This window comes from Triturus cristatus, chromosome 11 (genome assembly GCF_964204655.1).
Source record: "Triturus cristatus chromosome 11, aTriCri1.1, whole genome shotgun sequence".
Taxonomy (NCBI): Eukaryota; Metazoa; Chordata; class Amphibia; order Caudata; family Salamandridae; genus Triturus; species Triturus cristatus.
This window is the reverse complement of record NC_140594.1, coordinates 588,800,729-588,814,664: the sequence shown is the minus strand read 5'-3', so window position 1 is coordinate 588,814,664 and position 13,936 is coordinate 588,800,729.

Below are 13,936 nucleotides of genomic sequence, written 5' to 3'. Positions count from 1 at the left end.
ACCTTTGCAACCCTCACCACCGATTTTGTTGCTTCGCTCACCATCTATCCCAGAGCCTACATTCTCCTCAGTGACCTCAACTTTTAACTGGAAGCCCGAAATTACCTTTGCTCCTCAGCAACATTGAAAGCTTGAGCAACATCGGATTCACCCAGCTCATCACAGAACCAGTACACACAGTAGGACACACACTGGACCCCATCTTCACCACAAATGATAGCATCAAATATAGCTTCACCACACAGCCCACATGGACCGACCACTCCATCCTTCACTTCCAAATCAACACACCTCAAGTCAACACCCCCACCATATTCAGCATTCCAAGCCGCAGCTGGGGCAAAATCACAGAAGCAGACTGGCTCAGCGCCCTCATCATTGATCCACCTAGCCCCACAGACGATCTCGAAAAGGACATCAATAACTTGAACAACTGGATAAAGAACTGCACTGATTTCCTTGCACCCATTAAACCCAACAAGCATAGTAGTTCAAACAAGCAGGCCAGCTGGTATACAGAAGACCTCCATGACACCAAACGCTACTGCAAACCGCAATATTGGAAATTGAGATCCAGCCACAACACCACCAACGGAACTAACCACAAGACTGCACTCAGATGATGTCACCAGAAAATTAGAGACACCAAGAAAAAGGCACTACTGGACCACGTCTAAGGAAGCTCCAATAGCTGCAATGAAATCTTCTCAGTTGTCATAGAATTCAACTTGCCCTCAGCCACTGTCAACAACATTGCTGCCTCATAACACCACTGTGACAACCTATCCAACTTCTTCCACAGCAAAATCACAAACATCTACAGAAATGTGCACAGCAGTCTAACCCCAGATAACTCATCACTAATCTACACACCACCAACCAAGACGGACACCTGATCCACCTGATCCAAATGGACAACCCTCACCAGAAACAACACAGTGGCAACCATGCACACCATCCCCTCGGGAGCCCCAACAGACCCATGCCCTAACCACATCTACAACCTGGGAACATCACCAATCAGTACCACCCTGACCCACATCATCAACACCTACATCATGTCTGCCACTTTTCCAGATGAATAGAAACTTGCAGAAATCAACACCATCCTAAATAAGCCCATAGTCAAACAGAATCAACTGAGCAACATTCAACCTATCTCCCTGCTCCACTATCCAGCCAAAGTGATTGAGAAGGCCATTTGCAAGCAACTCACAACCCACCTCAAACTTCACTATCTTCCAGACAACACACAATCAGGATTCAGAAAGAACCACAGCAGTGAAACATCACTTATCATGGCCGCCGACAACATTCAAAACATTCTAGACTGAGTAGAAACAGTGGCCCTTGTCCTGCTCAACTTCTCCTCTGGCTTCGACACGATCTCCCACCTCACCCTCATCAGAAGACTCCATGAGTTTGACATACAAGGATCCGCTGTCAAATGGATTTGGTCCTTCCTCGCGGGAGGAACTGAAAGGGTGATGCTCCCACCCTTCACATTAGAGACCAAGAAATGATATGCAGTTTCCCACAGGGATCGTCCCTCAGCCCCACTAGTTTCAACATATTCATGACACTGCTTGCCAGCATCATTCAATCACAAGACATCACTATCATGCCCTATGCTGATGACACACAAATCACCATTTCCATGGCAAGACAAACATCACCAGAACCAACTTCACCAACTGTGTGACCATGGTAGCAGACTGGATGCTAACCAACTGCCTGAACCTCAACTCCAGGATGACAGAAGTGCTGGTCTTCAGCAACAAGACCGCCCCATTGGATTCCACCTGGTGGCTGTCGGATCTAGGACCAACACCCACAAACCACGCAAGAAAACCAAGGATCATCCTAGATGACAAGCTCAACATGACATCTCAAGTCAATGCAGTGTGCACCTCCTACTTCCAAATCCTAGGCATGGTGCAAAAGATCCTCAAATGTTTACCTCAGATCACCAGACAGGCCGCCATGCAAGCACTCATCACCTGCAGGCTGGACTATGGCAACACTCTCTACGACGGAATCTCCAAACAACTTCTACAAAGACTCCAGACTATCCAGAATGCAGCTGCAAGATTCATACTCGCCCTCCCACGCCGCACCTACATCACACCACACCTGAGGAAGCTTGACTGGCTCCCCATTCACAACCAGAGCCAATTCATACTTCTCATGTACACATATAAAGCCCTACATTACAGAAAACCAGAATACCTGAACAGCCGCATACACTTTCACCAACTGAACAGACACCTACGCTCTGTCTCACTCTCACTAATCCCTGCAACTGCAAAAGTAAAACTGGAGATCGCTCATTCTCCTACATCACACCCAAGACATGGAACAACCTCTTTCAACACATCAGAGCCTCCTCCTCACTTCTTTAGTTCCCCAAGCTAAAGATCTGGCTCTTCATATAAGCTCCTTGGAACCGCACAACTACACATCTTGCCCAAGTGCCTGGATACCCTCTTGAGTGATTAGTGCGCTATATAAATAAACATAACATAACCTCTATTACTAAATTGAGACCATTGAAATTAGACACGGGTCCACTCAGGGAGCTCCAATGTCCGTATAGAGACTACACCACTCCCAGTCCGAGCTGTTGGTGCTCATTTGTTAAGGGTTTTAGAAGACTGGTTTGCACACCAACACTTTCATGGTGGGTTGCCGCCATCACGCACTTGAAACCTACAGAACTTGGTGACCAGGGTCTGAGAACGGGAATACATTTCAGAGTTTTCCATTCCAAAACGTCTGGCAGTGCTCAGCTTATGTAGTTGTTGCAAATGAGCATGGGCGCTCATTTTTAGGGACCAGGACTTATTTTTCATCATCAGACTTAAACCCGCAACCAAAGAGAGAAAAAACGAAAAGGGTAAAAAGAAGATGGAAGAGAATGATAGAAAAAAGTGAAAAGAGGAGAAAGCAATCTTAAAGAGTGGAATATAGAGACACAAAGTTTAGGGTGGTGGAAGAAAGAAGTATGGTGTGGAAGACAAAGCAAGACTATGTGTTTGACAAACCTTGCATTTGGCAGCATCAGCAGGAAGCTCCCCCAAAAATTAGGCCCTGTACTTAATTTTGTTTTTACTGTATAAGCATGTTAAAGATAACCACTCTTCACTCTCCCTCTGACCCAACTTCTAAGAGACCTTAAAAATGGGGTCCAGGAAGGGTTGACTAATGCCACCATTGTCCTAAACCTTATGAAACAGAATACTTGACAAAGTGGATTTTTAGAGGAATCTGCGTGTAGAAATAGAGTGATAAATGTGTTATTCAGCTGGAGAGGCTATGGGGCACCAATGGTTAGCAACACTATCCACTTTGTCGCTTCATCTCCTTATCACAAAGGAGTCTTCTGCAGAAGACGTGCTGCAGCTCCTGTCTGTGACAGGCTGGGAGGTACATTATTCCTACAACAGGAAAAAGGACGGAACTACAATGCACCACAGGGCCATGGTTCAGTGTCCATTTTTGCACTTTCCAAGAATCAGTCATGCCAGGCCATATACCACACTTAGAGCACTGCCCTTCTTAAGCTGCTGCCCACCTTCCCCCACCTCTCTCGTTATATCTTCCCTTTCACCCGGGTCCCAACAGCTATAGGTTTATCGAAAGCCCCGAAGAGCAACTCACTGTGATAGTAATTTGAAAAAATATAGCCGGAAACTTACCATTGTGGCAATGACGGCTGCCACCGAGTAGCATGGGTGGGGATAGAAAAATCCATTCAATTGTGATTTACCTTGCAGCTGGACCACAAGATGACTGCCTCGCGTCATCCTCTGAAGCAGGAAGCACCTGGACACACAGGCTCACCGTGGATCGGTGCTCAGACGGGGACAGGGAGCCTGTGCATGTTTCACACCAGGCTGCGTAATGCAGCCTAGTAGGGAACATGTAAAGTACACAGGACTGTTTGGCCAGCCCAAGAGAGCTGGCCAAACTCTCATGCTCACTTAAGTGCCCACCATTCCTCCCCTCGCTGGCTGTGATAACAACCAAGCCCGCCCTGCCTGCAAAGGTGCATGACTAAGGAAGTGTTATTATCATTTTGTTTTTCCTTTTTCCACTGCAAAAAATGTAGTGGGCAGCACTTCTCCGCCTTAGCGGAGGAGTCGCCACTGCATTGTGGTGGGGAAGCATGAGAAGCTAAGAGGGGCAGGGCTATAAAGTCATGATGAGAAACAGTTTATAGGATTGCTAGGTAGAGAGTATTTCTGAAACAAATCATGTCATCCCTAAAGCACTTCTTTATAGGGCTGACATCCTTTTAATAGGGCAGTAATAGGATTCTACTGCAGAGTGGAATACGTCAGAGGCAGAGACACTTCAAGCTGCATCAGCCCTTCCGAAACTTATGTGAAAATTCTTAAAAAGACCCCTTTTCCAAGCACTTGATGGAGCAGGCCTTGGGAAGTGTGGGGAACAATGAGCAGGGATGTGCCATCACCATCACCTTTTCATGAGCATGGAATTCAAGAGACGAAGGACATTCTGGATGGAGCCTTTATCTAACACAGAGGGATTAAAGACACTACTTACATGGGATCCAACCAATCAATCAGTCAATAAATCAAAATACTTTATTTCGGTTAATCATAACCATAGAAGCGCACATTAAAACATTTAAAAATATATATATTATTTAGATGTTAACAATTCATAAAAATACTGGGTACAGCCTCACAGTAAGGAAGATCTAAAAAACATCCTTAACGTACAAGATACAAAAAAGGGAAATATTAGACAATAGATAAACAGATCTCACACCAGTCAACAAAAACCTCAGCAAGGGGCACTGCGTGCTCACCGGGTGGTAGATTGAAAAACCCTCTGTTCGACTAATTTAAAATACTAATCAGTAAATGAACAAGAATCTTAATCCAACTTCTACTATTTTTGCTAATAGCCATTTATTTCGCTGTTATTTGCTACTGCTAAGAAAGATCCTTTCAATGTGTTTGTTGCTAAGGATGCACATCCTGTTCCACTTAAACCTTACGTTAATAGAATACAATCACAAAATTCATTCAGTAGTTAATAGCTAGAATACACCAACTTTTATAGGGGCATATTATCAAGCACGGCGTTAAAGCGGCGATAATGGGCTTGATAATATGCTGCAGAGAATTCCAATAGAAGCCCATGTTGACACCAGAACATGGGCTTCTATTGGAATATTATCAAGCCCATTATCGCCGCTTTAGCAGCAGTTTTCTGCCGCTAAACCGGCGATAATTTTAACGCCGTTTCTTGATAATATACCCCTTAGTAAGTTTGAAATTCAGGCTGTAATGTTGAGTGGCATAGGTGGGGGGAGGGGGCGGTCCACCCCAGGCGTCACTGTTTTTGTGGGCGGCTGGAGTCATGTCTGTCGACTACCACCGTCACCCGGCGCGTAGAACAAGTCGGATGCCACCCACCCCCCTGGAAACCTGTGAGCCATCAGCCGGCGCCGCCAACCCCACCGCTTTTACCTGCACTCAGGCGGAAAAGTTAGGGGCCACCACGGGTGGCAGTAAGGCTAGCTACGCCATTAATAATGTCCTCACTTTTTGTATTCACTCTAATGTGCTAGATTGATTGCAGAAATTTTGAGACAGAAACGAAAAGGCAGCTTCTGTTTTCTGTTTTACATAGTCCCAGTGCATGATGTCCGTCTCTAATTCCTAGTTCCAGGCAAGGAGGAATAATCCAGTCTGCAAAAGAATAACCAATGCAATTCATTCGCTACAAGCTGGCAGCCCAATGGGCACAACTCACTTAGATAATTCTTGTCTTTAGGCCAAGTACATATAAACATGGAGGGGCAGATTTACAAGCCCTTTGCGCCTCATTTACACCGCCGTTGCGTCACTTTTGTGACGCAGCGGCGGCGCAAATCCTGTACCATGGTGCGGGGTACTTACAATGTGACGCATCTGGGAGATGCATCACGTTGTAAAGCCCTGCGCCACATGTAGGCATTCCTGCACAGGGGGGGGATGTTCCGGCGCAGGAACGCCTCCTAAAAGTGGCTGAGTGAAAACTACAAGATTTAACTCAGTCACTTTTAGGCCCATGCTGCGTCAAAACCCTGCGCCTGCCTGAAGCAGGTGTAAGGATTGACGCAGCAGTAACAAGATAGGGCCCCCCAGAGCATTGCTGGAGCTGCGTCGCGCTTGCGACGCATCTCCAGCAATGCGCCACTTTTACGGCACAGATGCGTCATGCCCCATGGAGCGCCGCATTGTAAATGCGGCGCATCCATGGTGGCGGAGCTGTGGCGCACAATAACTGGCGCATCCCTGCTGATACGCAAGGATGCGCCAGTTAGTGTAAATATGCCTCGGAAAGTGGGAGACTCCCTAATTTATAATTCTCTAGTAGACGGTGGCTTAACATAATCCAAAAGCAGCGTGAATGGACAATCACACTTCACTGATAGAAAGTGATCAGAAGGGCACTGAGCCAAACACTTGAAACAATATTTCACCATCTTGCTTTCACGGTGCACCTTCCGGTAATGACGTGGGGTGAAGCCAACGCTCACTCAAGGCTCGCATAGCCAGCCAGGTCTTTATATAGCCCAGCCCAGGGATTGTATGAGACAAATGATTGCTTAATGTGCGGCAAAGGCATTCTCTCTGAGGCCCAATTCCCCTGTGGTCCGCACACGTATCCAGTACAGTAGTGTATTTAAGTTAGTTATATTAGTTCTAGATTTTAAATTTAAATCTAGTCTTAGTGGAATCAACGGTGCACTTTTTGGAAGCTTCAACACTGATCTTATTAAAGTATTCTCTCCCTTCACAAGTGTATCCAGCTTACAGCTACCCCACAGTCCCGTGCCAACAGCTTGTGCCTTGTAGACCTCCATATCTGGGTTAAATTGAGGCTCCATTAGTAAACCTAATAATTACGGATGCTTAGTGTTTCAGGGTCAGAGAACATTTCTCAATTTGGGCTTTCCATTTAAGGGAATGTTTGTTTCACCCCTAGATAGTTGAACGTGTCTATTCTTTCCAAACTGTGCCTTCAAGAGCTACACTGCCCTTCGCTCTTTTCTGGAAGTTGAACACCTTGGGTCAGATTTATATCGGACTTGCGCCACTTTTACGCCGCCGTTGCATCACTTTTGTGACGCAGCGGCGGCGTAAACCCTGCGCCATGTTGCGCCCCATTTCCAACGTGACGCATCTAGGGAGATGCGTCACGTTGTAAAGCTTGCGCCACTTGTGGGCGTACCTGAACAGGGGGGGGGGGGCGTTCCGGCGCAGGAACGCCTCCGAAAAGTGGCTGAGTGAAATCTACAAGATTTCACTCAGCCACTTTTCCGGCCATGCTGCGTCAAAACCCTGCGCCTGCTTGAAGCAGGCGTAAGGATTGACGCAGCATTGTAACGATAGGGCACCCCCGAGCCTTGCTGGAGCTGCGTCGTGCTTGCGACGCAACTCCAGCAATGCGCCAACCTTCTGCCATCAGATACATCACGCATCTGTTTATCCTTGCGCCACGATGCGCTGCATTGTAAATGCGGCGCATCTATTGTGGCGCAAGGGTAAACTTTCGTGATGCATCTTTCCTGGCGCATCCCTGCTGATTTGCAGGGATGCACCAGGAAACATAAACCTGCCCCCATATATTTCGTTTTGCTGCTATTTATTTCCAGCCCCTTACTCTTCCCCAAAAAATTAAACATCTCCAAGAGGACACATGGACCCTTTGCTGTTTTAGAGAGGAGAAGAGTAGGGCCAGCAAAAAATAGTCCTGGGACCTTTGAGCCGGGCAATTTTTGTGAATCATTTTCACAATCCATCAGATATGTGCTACAACCATTTATAAACAGCAGAAAAAGGGTAAGCGCCAAGACACAGCTCTGGCAGACTCCTTTTCAGATTGGAATGTCCTCTCAGGCTTCCCCATTTGAGCCCCACCTGACCATATATAGCTGTACGATTGAATGCAAGAGACTGGTTGGGACCCCCATTTGATCTAATAACTCCCATAGCTTCCCCCTCAGGACTAAGTCAAATAGGGCCTGCAGGTCCACAAAAGAGACATTCAGGCTGCCATGACTCATAGTTACTATTTTCATGATCAGAAAGCGTATGACCCGGTCTAATGAACTAATATATGCTTTAAAGCTTGAAAAGAGGTAAGCACATTATTCTCAAATATTCACTCCCAAAGCCTAGTAGGGATTTGCTTAATAAAATTCTATTGAATGCTATTGACAAGGTTTTTGGGATGATAGAAGGAGTATTTCTAGTGCCCTTCTTAAATATCTGTATAATTTCTGCTCCTTCTAAGAGTAAGGCATTGGGGCTCCGTCAGCTATGGCGTTAGATAATTTATTTATGTGCCGTCCCCATATCTGATGGAATCTTGTCAAGGCCAGGGAATTTACCAGATCTTTGGGCATATATCGCGTTTGGGTTTTCTTCTAACATTAACATCACTCTCTCTTTGTTCTCCCCCTCCTTTTCTTTGGATGCTAAAAGCTCGATTACCTTCATATGGAGATTCAGAAAAAAGCATTGAAAAATATTCTACAGTCTACCCTGGTTGTTTATGAATCTCTGGACGAGAATAATCCTTACACTTAACACTTACATCCCCCATGGGTCACTAGGGGGCAACGCCCCCTGCTATCTTTTGCCCTGGCCAATTCAAGCAAGTCTTCCCAAATTTTATTTTACCACTTTATCATGCAGGATTGGATAATGTTTTTATATTCCTGCCTGTATTCTGTAACGCAAGTCAATCCCTTGCTTCTTACTGCCTTAATGAGTGCAGCTTTTGAATCTGTACAGTCATGGTTAAATCATTCTTGTGATTTGATTACATGCTTGGGATTTTTAATATCTTTCTGGAAGAGTTGCTTCAATTTGGAAAATAGTTCAGCATGAACGTCCACAATTTGAGGGGTTGTGCAGGCATGCTCTTCAAGGTGGAAAACACCGAAATTAATATTTTATCAATAGCTTGCACAGAATTCGCAGAATTTCTTATATCCACCCATTTTGCATTGCATCTGTTATTGGTTAACACTATTGATGAAGAGGAAATGGCACCAGGACAGGTCAGACCTTTGATATGGGGCCCCTGGCTGAAGAAAGGTGAAACCCCGAAACCGGTCCTAGGATGCTTGTTTCCGGTCCAGGGAGGACCTGGCTTGGCAGTTCGGGCTGGACTGTTCCCATGAGGCACATGGTCAAGACTGATTTGCATATGGCTGGGTTCAAACTGGAATGGCATAGTGAGCAAAAAAACAATAGATTTAGGCCCAGATCTCTGTACTGGGGTGAATGTGTGACATTGTTCTGCATTCTGTCCATCAACTGTTGTTTTTGCCCCTTTAATTCTAACAGGAGTGGGTCATGGTAACTTTCTGTTCTGCATTCTGTCCATCCACTGTTGTTTTTGCATTTGTCACCCGAGTGGGAAGGGTATGCCCAGACGTGGGTCTCGTGCTCTCCATGCCACTGGAATCAAGCTATCCTGGCTGAAGAGGGGTAAAACCCCGAAACCGGTCCTTGGATGCTTGTTTCCAGTCCAGGGAGGACCTGGCTTGGCAGTTCGGGCTGGACTGTTCCCATGAGGCACAGGGTCAAGACTGTTTTGCATTTGGCTGTGTTCAAACTGGAATGGCATGGTGAGCAAAAAAACGATGGATTTAGGCCCTGATCTCTGTACTGGGGTGAATGTATGACATTGTTCTGCATTCTGTCCATCAGCTGTTGTTTTTGCCCCTTTAATTCTAACAGGAGTGGGTCATGGTAACTTTCTGTTCTCGCAATAAACTTCATTTTATGCTATAGTCAAAGATTTATTAGAACATTGGAATGTGGAGCACTCCATTGTAGACAATGGAGTGCTCCATGCTTCTACGGGCCAGGAAAGGCCCGCAGAGCAACATTCCAATGTTTTACAAAAGCTTCTCGGAGCTCGACGAGATTTAAATCCCCTCGAGCTTCGAGAAGCCTTTGTTTAATTTATTAGAACATTCTGCCCTCTAGTGGCAGAATGTTCTAATAGCCTTATAGCCCTTCGTAGCAGGGCTATACCGCTATTAATGTCCCGCTGCTTTTGTTAAAGTCCCTCGCCTTCGGCTCGGGCCTTTAACGCTGCAGCGGGCCTTTAATAGCCGGTATAGCCCGCTACGGCGGGCTATAAGGCTATATTATAATGTAATCCAAATTACTCTCATATTCACCGCTCTTAAAAGTTGGTTTGGCACATAGGTCCGATAGAGACTGGCCATTACAGGCTCTTAAGCCATAGGACAATACAAGGTCTGATATTTGTGAACCAGCCGAACTCATCGTCTTTCTCCTCGGTTTAGATAAAGATGATTTACCTCTTATCTCATCCTCATCTTTTATCAAATCTAATATGGGGTGGGGCATAGGGCTCGAACAGGTGTTAAAATCTCCTGTCACAATGACGTACTGGCTTTCACAATAGAGGTGTAAAATGCTGTTGAAAATTTTCAAAGTCAGAGATTCTTTATTGCACGGAGTACTTCTATTATAAATATTTACTAGGGGATAAGGAAGCCATTATTGAGGTATCAATTTGAGTACTAATAGGTCTGGTGCGGCTCTGTCAACTTTAGCGATTAAACAATCGTGAGATGATTTTACCGATATAATTAGCCCACCCGACGGTCTGCCCAACCACCTTAGATTCTTGGCCCTCTATGGTATATGTATTGAAGTCTAGTCTATACATTTGGTCAGTAACCCAGCTCTTTTGACAGAGGCAAACATGATGATCATTCAATGAATTGACCCCATTCATTATCAGCTAATTTTCATTTAAATACTGTAGTATTCCAGTTGAATAGCCTTATATTAATGGCAGGACATATTTTCTTCTTGCACTCACTTAGGCTCCAATTGTTAGGGGAAGGCACATTTTCCTGGACTAGTTTGCTCTCTACAAGAAAGTTAGTTTTAGCTCTAGCTAAATTTTCTTTTGCGGTTATCACATTGCCTTCCTGAATTGCACAATGGATGTTCTAGATCATAAACTATAAAGTCTTTACCTGCCCTGGAGGCAGAAAGTACAAAAGGGATTCAATCTAATACTGTTATATCCCCTTCTTCAGGCACTCTGTCAACCCTTGGTTGTGTCTTAGTTACTTCACAGTTGTTCCCTGGGCCACGCCCTGATCCAATGATCTATAATTTGGGACTTCTAACTTACACTGAATTTTGGATCCCAGGAAAGGTGGAGCACGTTGATTTAACATAATTAGCCCTTCAACAAGCTCTACACCAACTAACTTCACTTCAGTGAAATCCCACTTGCCCATATGTAGCATGGCATTTTACATGCAAAAACTCAGTGGTAGCTGGCATATCCAGAGGGTAGTAGGGCGTTGAGACATAAAAAAAAATCAAATTAGAACAACTTGCATGCAAGCGTGACGCGATGTCTTCCTCCTCCTGGATGGAATTCTCTCCCTAGGCAGGCAGGCTCCAAACTCCCTTCACCAATCCTCTCACCAGCATGAGAGCAGTGCTAGGATTGGTGGGAGCGGCCTCAATCGGCGCTCCACAGCGCTCTGGAGGCTTTGCTTTCTCTAACCCAACTGTCTTAAGAAGTTATAGAGGTTTAAAGTACGCACATGTGGCTGGTCGTCCCAAGACGGCCGGCCAAATAAACATGTGCCCTTTAAACTGAAAGTGCCCTGCTCTCTCATTTAGCTGCAGCTCCGCCCCCTTCCGGACGCTCCGTTGGGAACGGGGATGAAGAAAAATAAAATGGCAATTAATAAGCTTCATTACCATTTTATTCTTTTCTCTGGGGGCTTTTCAGTGGGGCGATGCTCAAACAGAGTTGCTGCCCCTGAAGTCAGAGTTTACAATTGTATAGCAGTGTCGGATATTGCGTATCCAATGAACAACCTTGGGGCATATTATCAAGCACAGCGTTAAAATTATCGCCGCTTTAGCGACAGAAAACTGCCGCTAAAGCGGCGATATTGGGCTTGATAATATGCCGCAGAAAATTCCCATAGAAGCCCATGTTGACACCAGAACATGGGCTTCTATGGGAATTCTCAAGGGCATATTATCAATCCCATTATCGCCGCTTTAGCTGCAGTTTTCTGCCGCTAAAGCAGCGATAATTTTAACGCCGGTTCTTGATAATATGCCCCCTTGTTCTTTATCGAGACCCTGTTTTTAATAGCGCCCTGAGGATGTTTGGGAACTTTATATACACAGATTTCCCCAAGTGGGTTTGTGGGCAGAAGAACTATGGAGAAAAGTATTTTAAATTGCTTCAGGGGGGAAGTCAGTGGCTAAATGGGTTCAGTTCGAAAGAGTCATGCGAGGGCCTCTGCCATCATGAGTGCCGGTGAATGTCTTTTCCAGTTGCCGATCACAGTCATTCCTCGCCACATGTGGACAAGCAGGATTTCTGACCCCTCTAGCGGTGCTGTTTTCGGGCCTTTTTGATGGCCATTGTGCTTGAACATTACACGTATCCTTGGTAACACCTCTATGGCCCTGAGTAACAGTGGAGTTATTGTTAGAAATGTCCAGTGTTTTAGGGCATTAAAAGACCCCCCTAGGGGGTTTGGCTAAACGATCCATTAGCCTGCAGATTGCACATTTCAAATCACTTATCTCCCCTCTCAAGGCATTAATGAGACCGACTGCCTATGTAAGTGTGTTCACTCCAGGGTAAAAAGTTAAGTTGTCAGCTCTGCACTTGTTAGGGGAGCTCATTGAAAGCTCTGCTGCTGGTTGAAGTAGTTAGGATTCGGGCTACAAAGCATTGTATCTATTCGAGCTAACTATGTTTGGCATTAAATTCACACACTCTGTGCTAGGGCCAGTTGAGAATTCATTAGTATTGGGATTGATAAGCTCCCCGTCATGCATCTGTTTAGCTAGTTGATTGCAAACCTTGGATGCCTTAACCTTAGTTTTTAAAAATTACAGCCATGTTTTTCCCTTTAGTTGCGCCCTCCTTGCATGATGTATTAGTCTTCAACATGTATTTCACTTCCTCTAAGTTGTTGATATTCCTAACCGTGCAATTCTCTGCCGCATGCTTGGGATTTTTTTTGGGGGGGAGGGAAGAAGAACTGCACGGCTGCTAGCCGATTATCTTTTCTCCATTGTTACAAATGGGGTCTCTAGTTGCTAGCCCCTGCTCACCCCCTTGGTAGCTTGGCATGAGCAGTCAGGCTTATCGCAGAGGCAATGTGTAAAGTATTTGTACACACACACACACACAGTAACACAGCGAAAACACTACAAAAGGACACCGCACCAGTTTAGAAAAATAGCAAATATTTATCTGAGTAAAACAAGACCAAAACAATAAAAATCCAACATACACAAGTAAAGGTATGAATTTTGCAAGAATAGATTTAAAAATACAGTTCCTTGAAGTCAATAGTGCAGTGATTAATTAGAGCCAGTGGTTTCCGTGCCGGGGACCAACACTTAATTGGTATCCGGTGCTCGGCACTTAATTGTCAACACAACTCTGATGACAGTGTGCCACATGGTGGCGCTGCTCATCAACTTTAGAGATGAGCAGAACAACGGTTGTTTATGAATACAATATACATTAAAAATAAATATTACTTACCTCACCTGCCACTCCTTTAGCTTTGGGGACCTAGAAGATTCTGAACTGTCGCACTTGCAGGCGAGAGAGAGATGGTTAATAGTTTTTTTGTTACTGTCATTGGTACTGATGACGGGGCAATGAGTGGTGGAAACTGCGGTGGCCTCCTGGTCAGGGCCCTGGCACTTTCTATTTGACAAATTAAGCACTGTCTGTCCCTGATCGGCCGCACTTCTGAGTCCCAGCAAAAGTCCACTTTTGAGTGCTGGTGTGCCTCTCCCCGTATTCTTTACCCAGTCTGACATTTGCTGCTATGTTCAGCACTCTATAG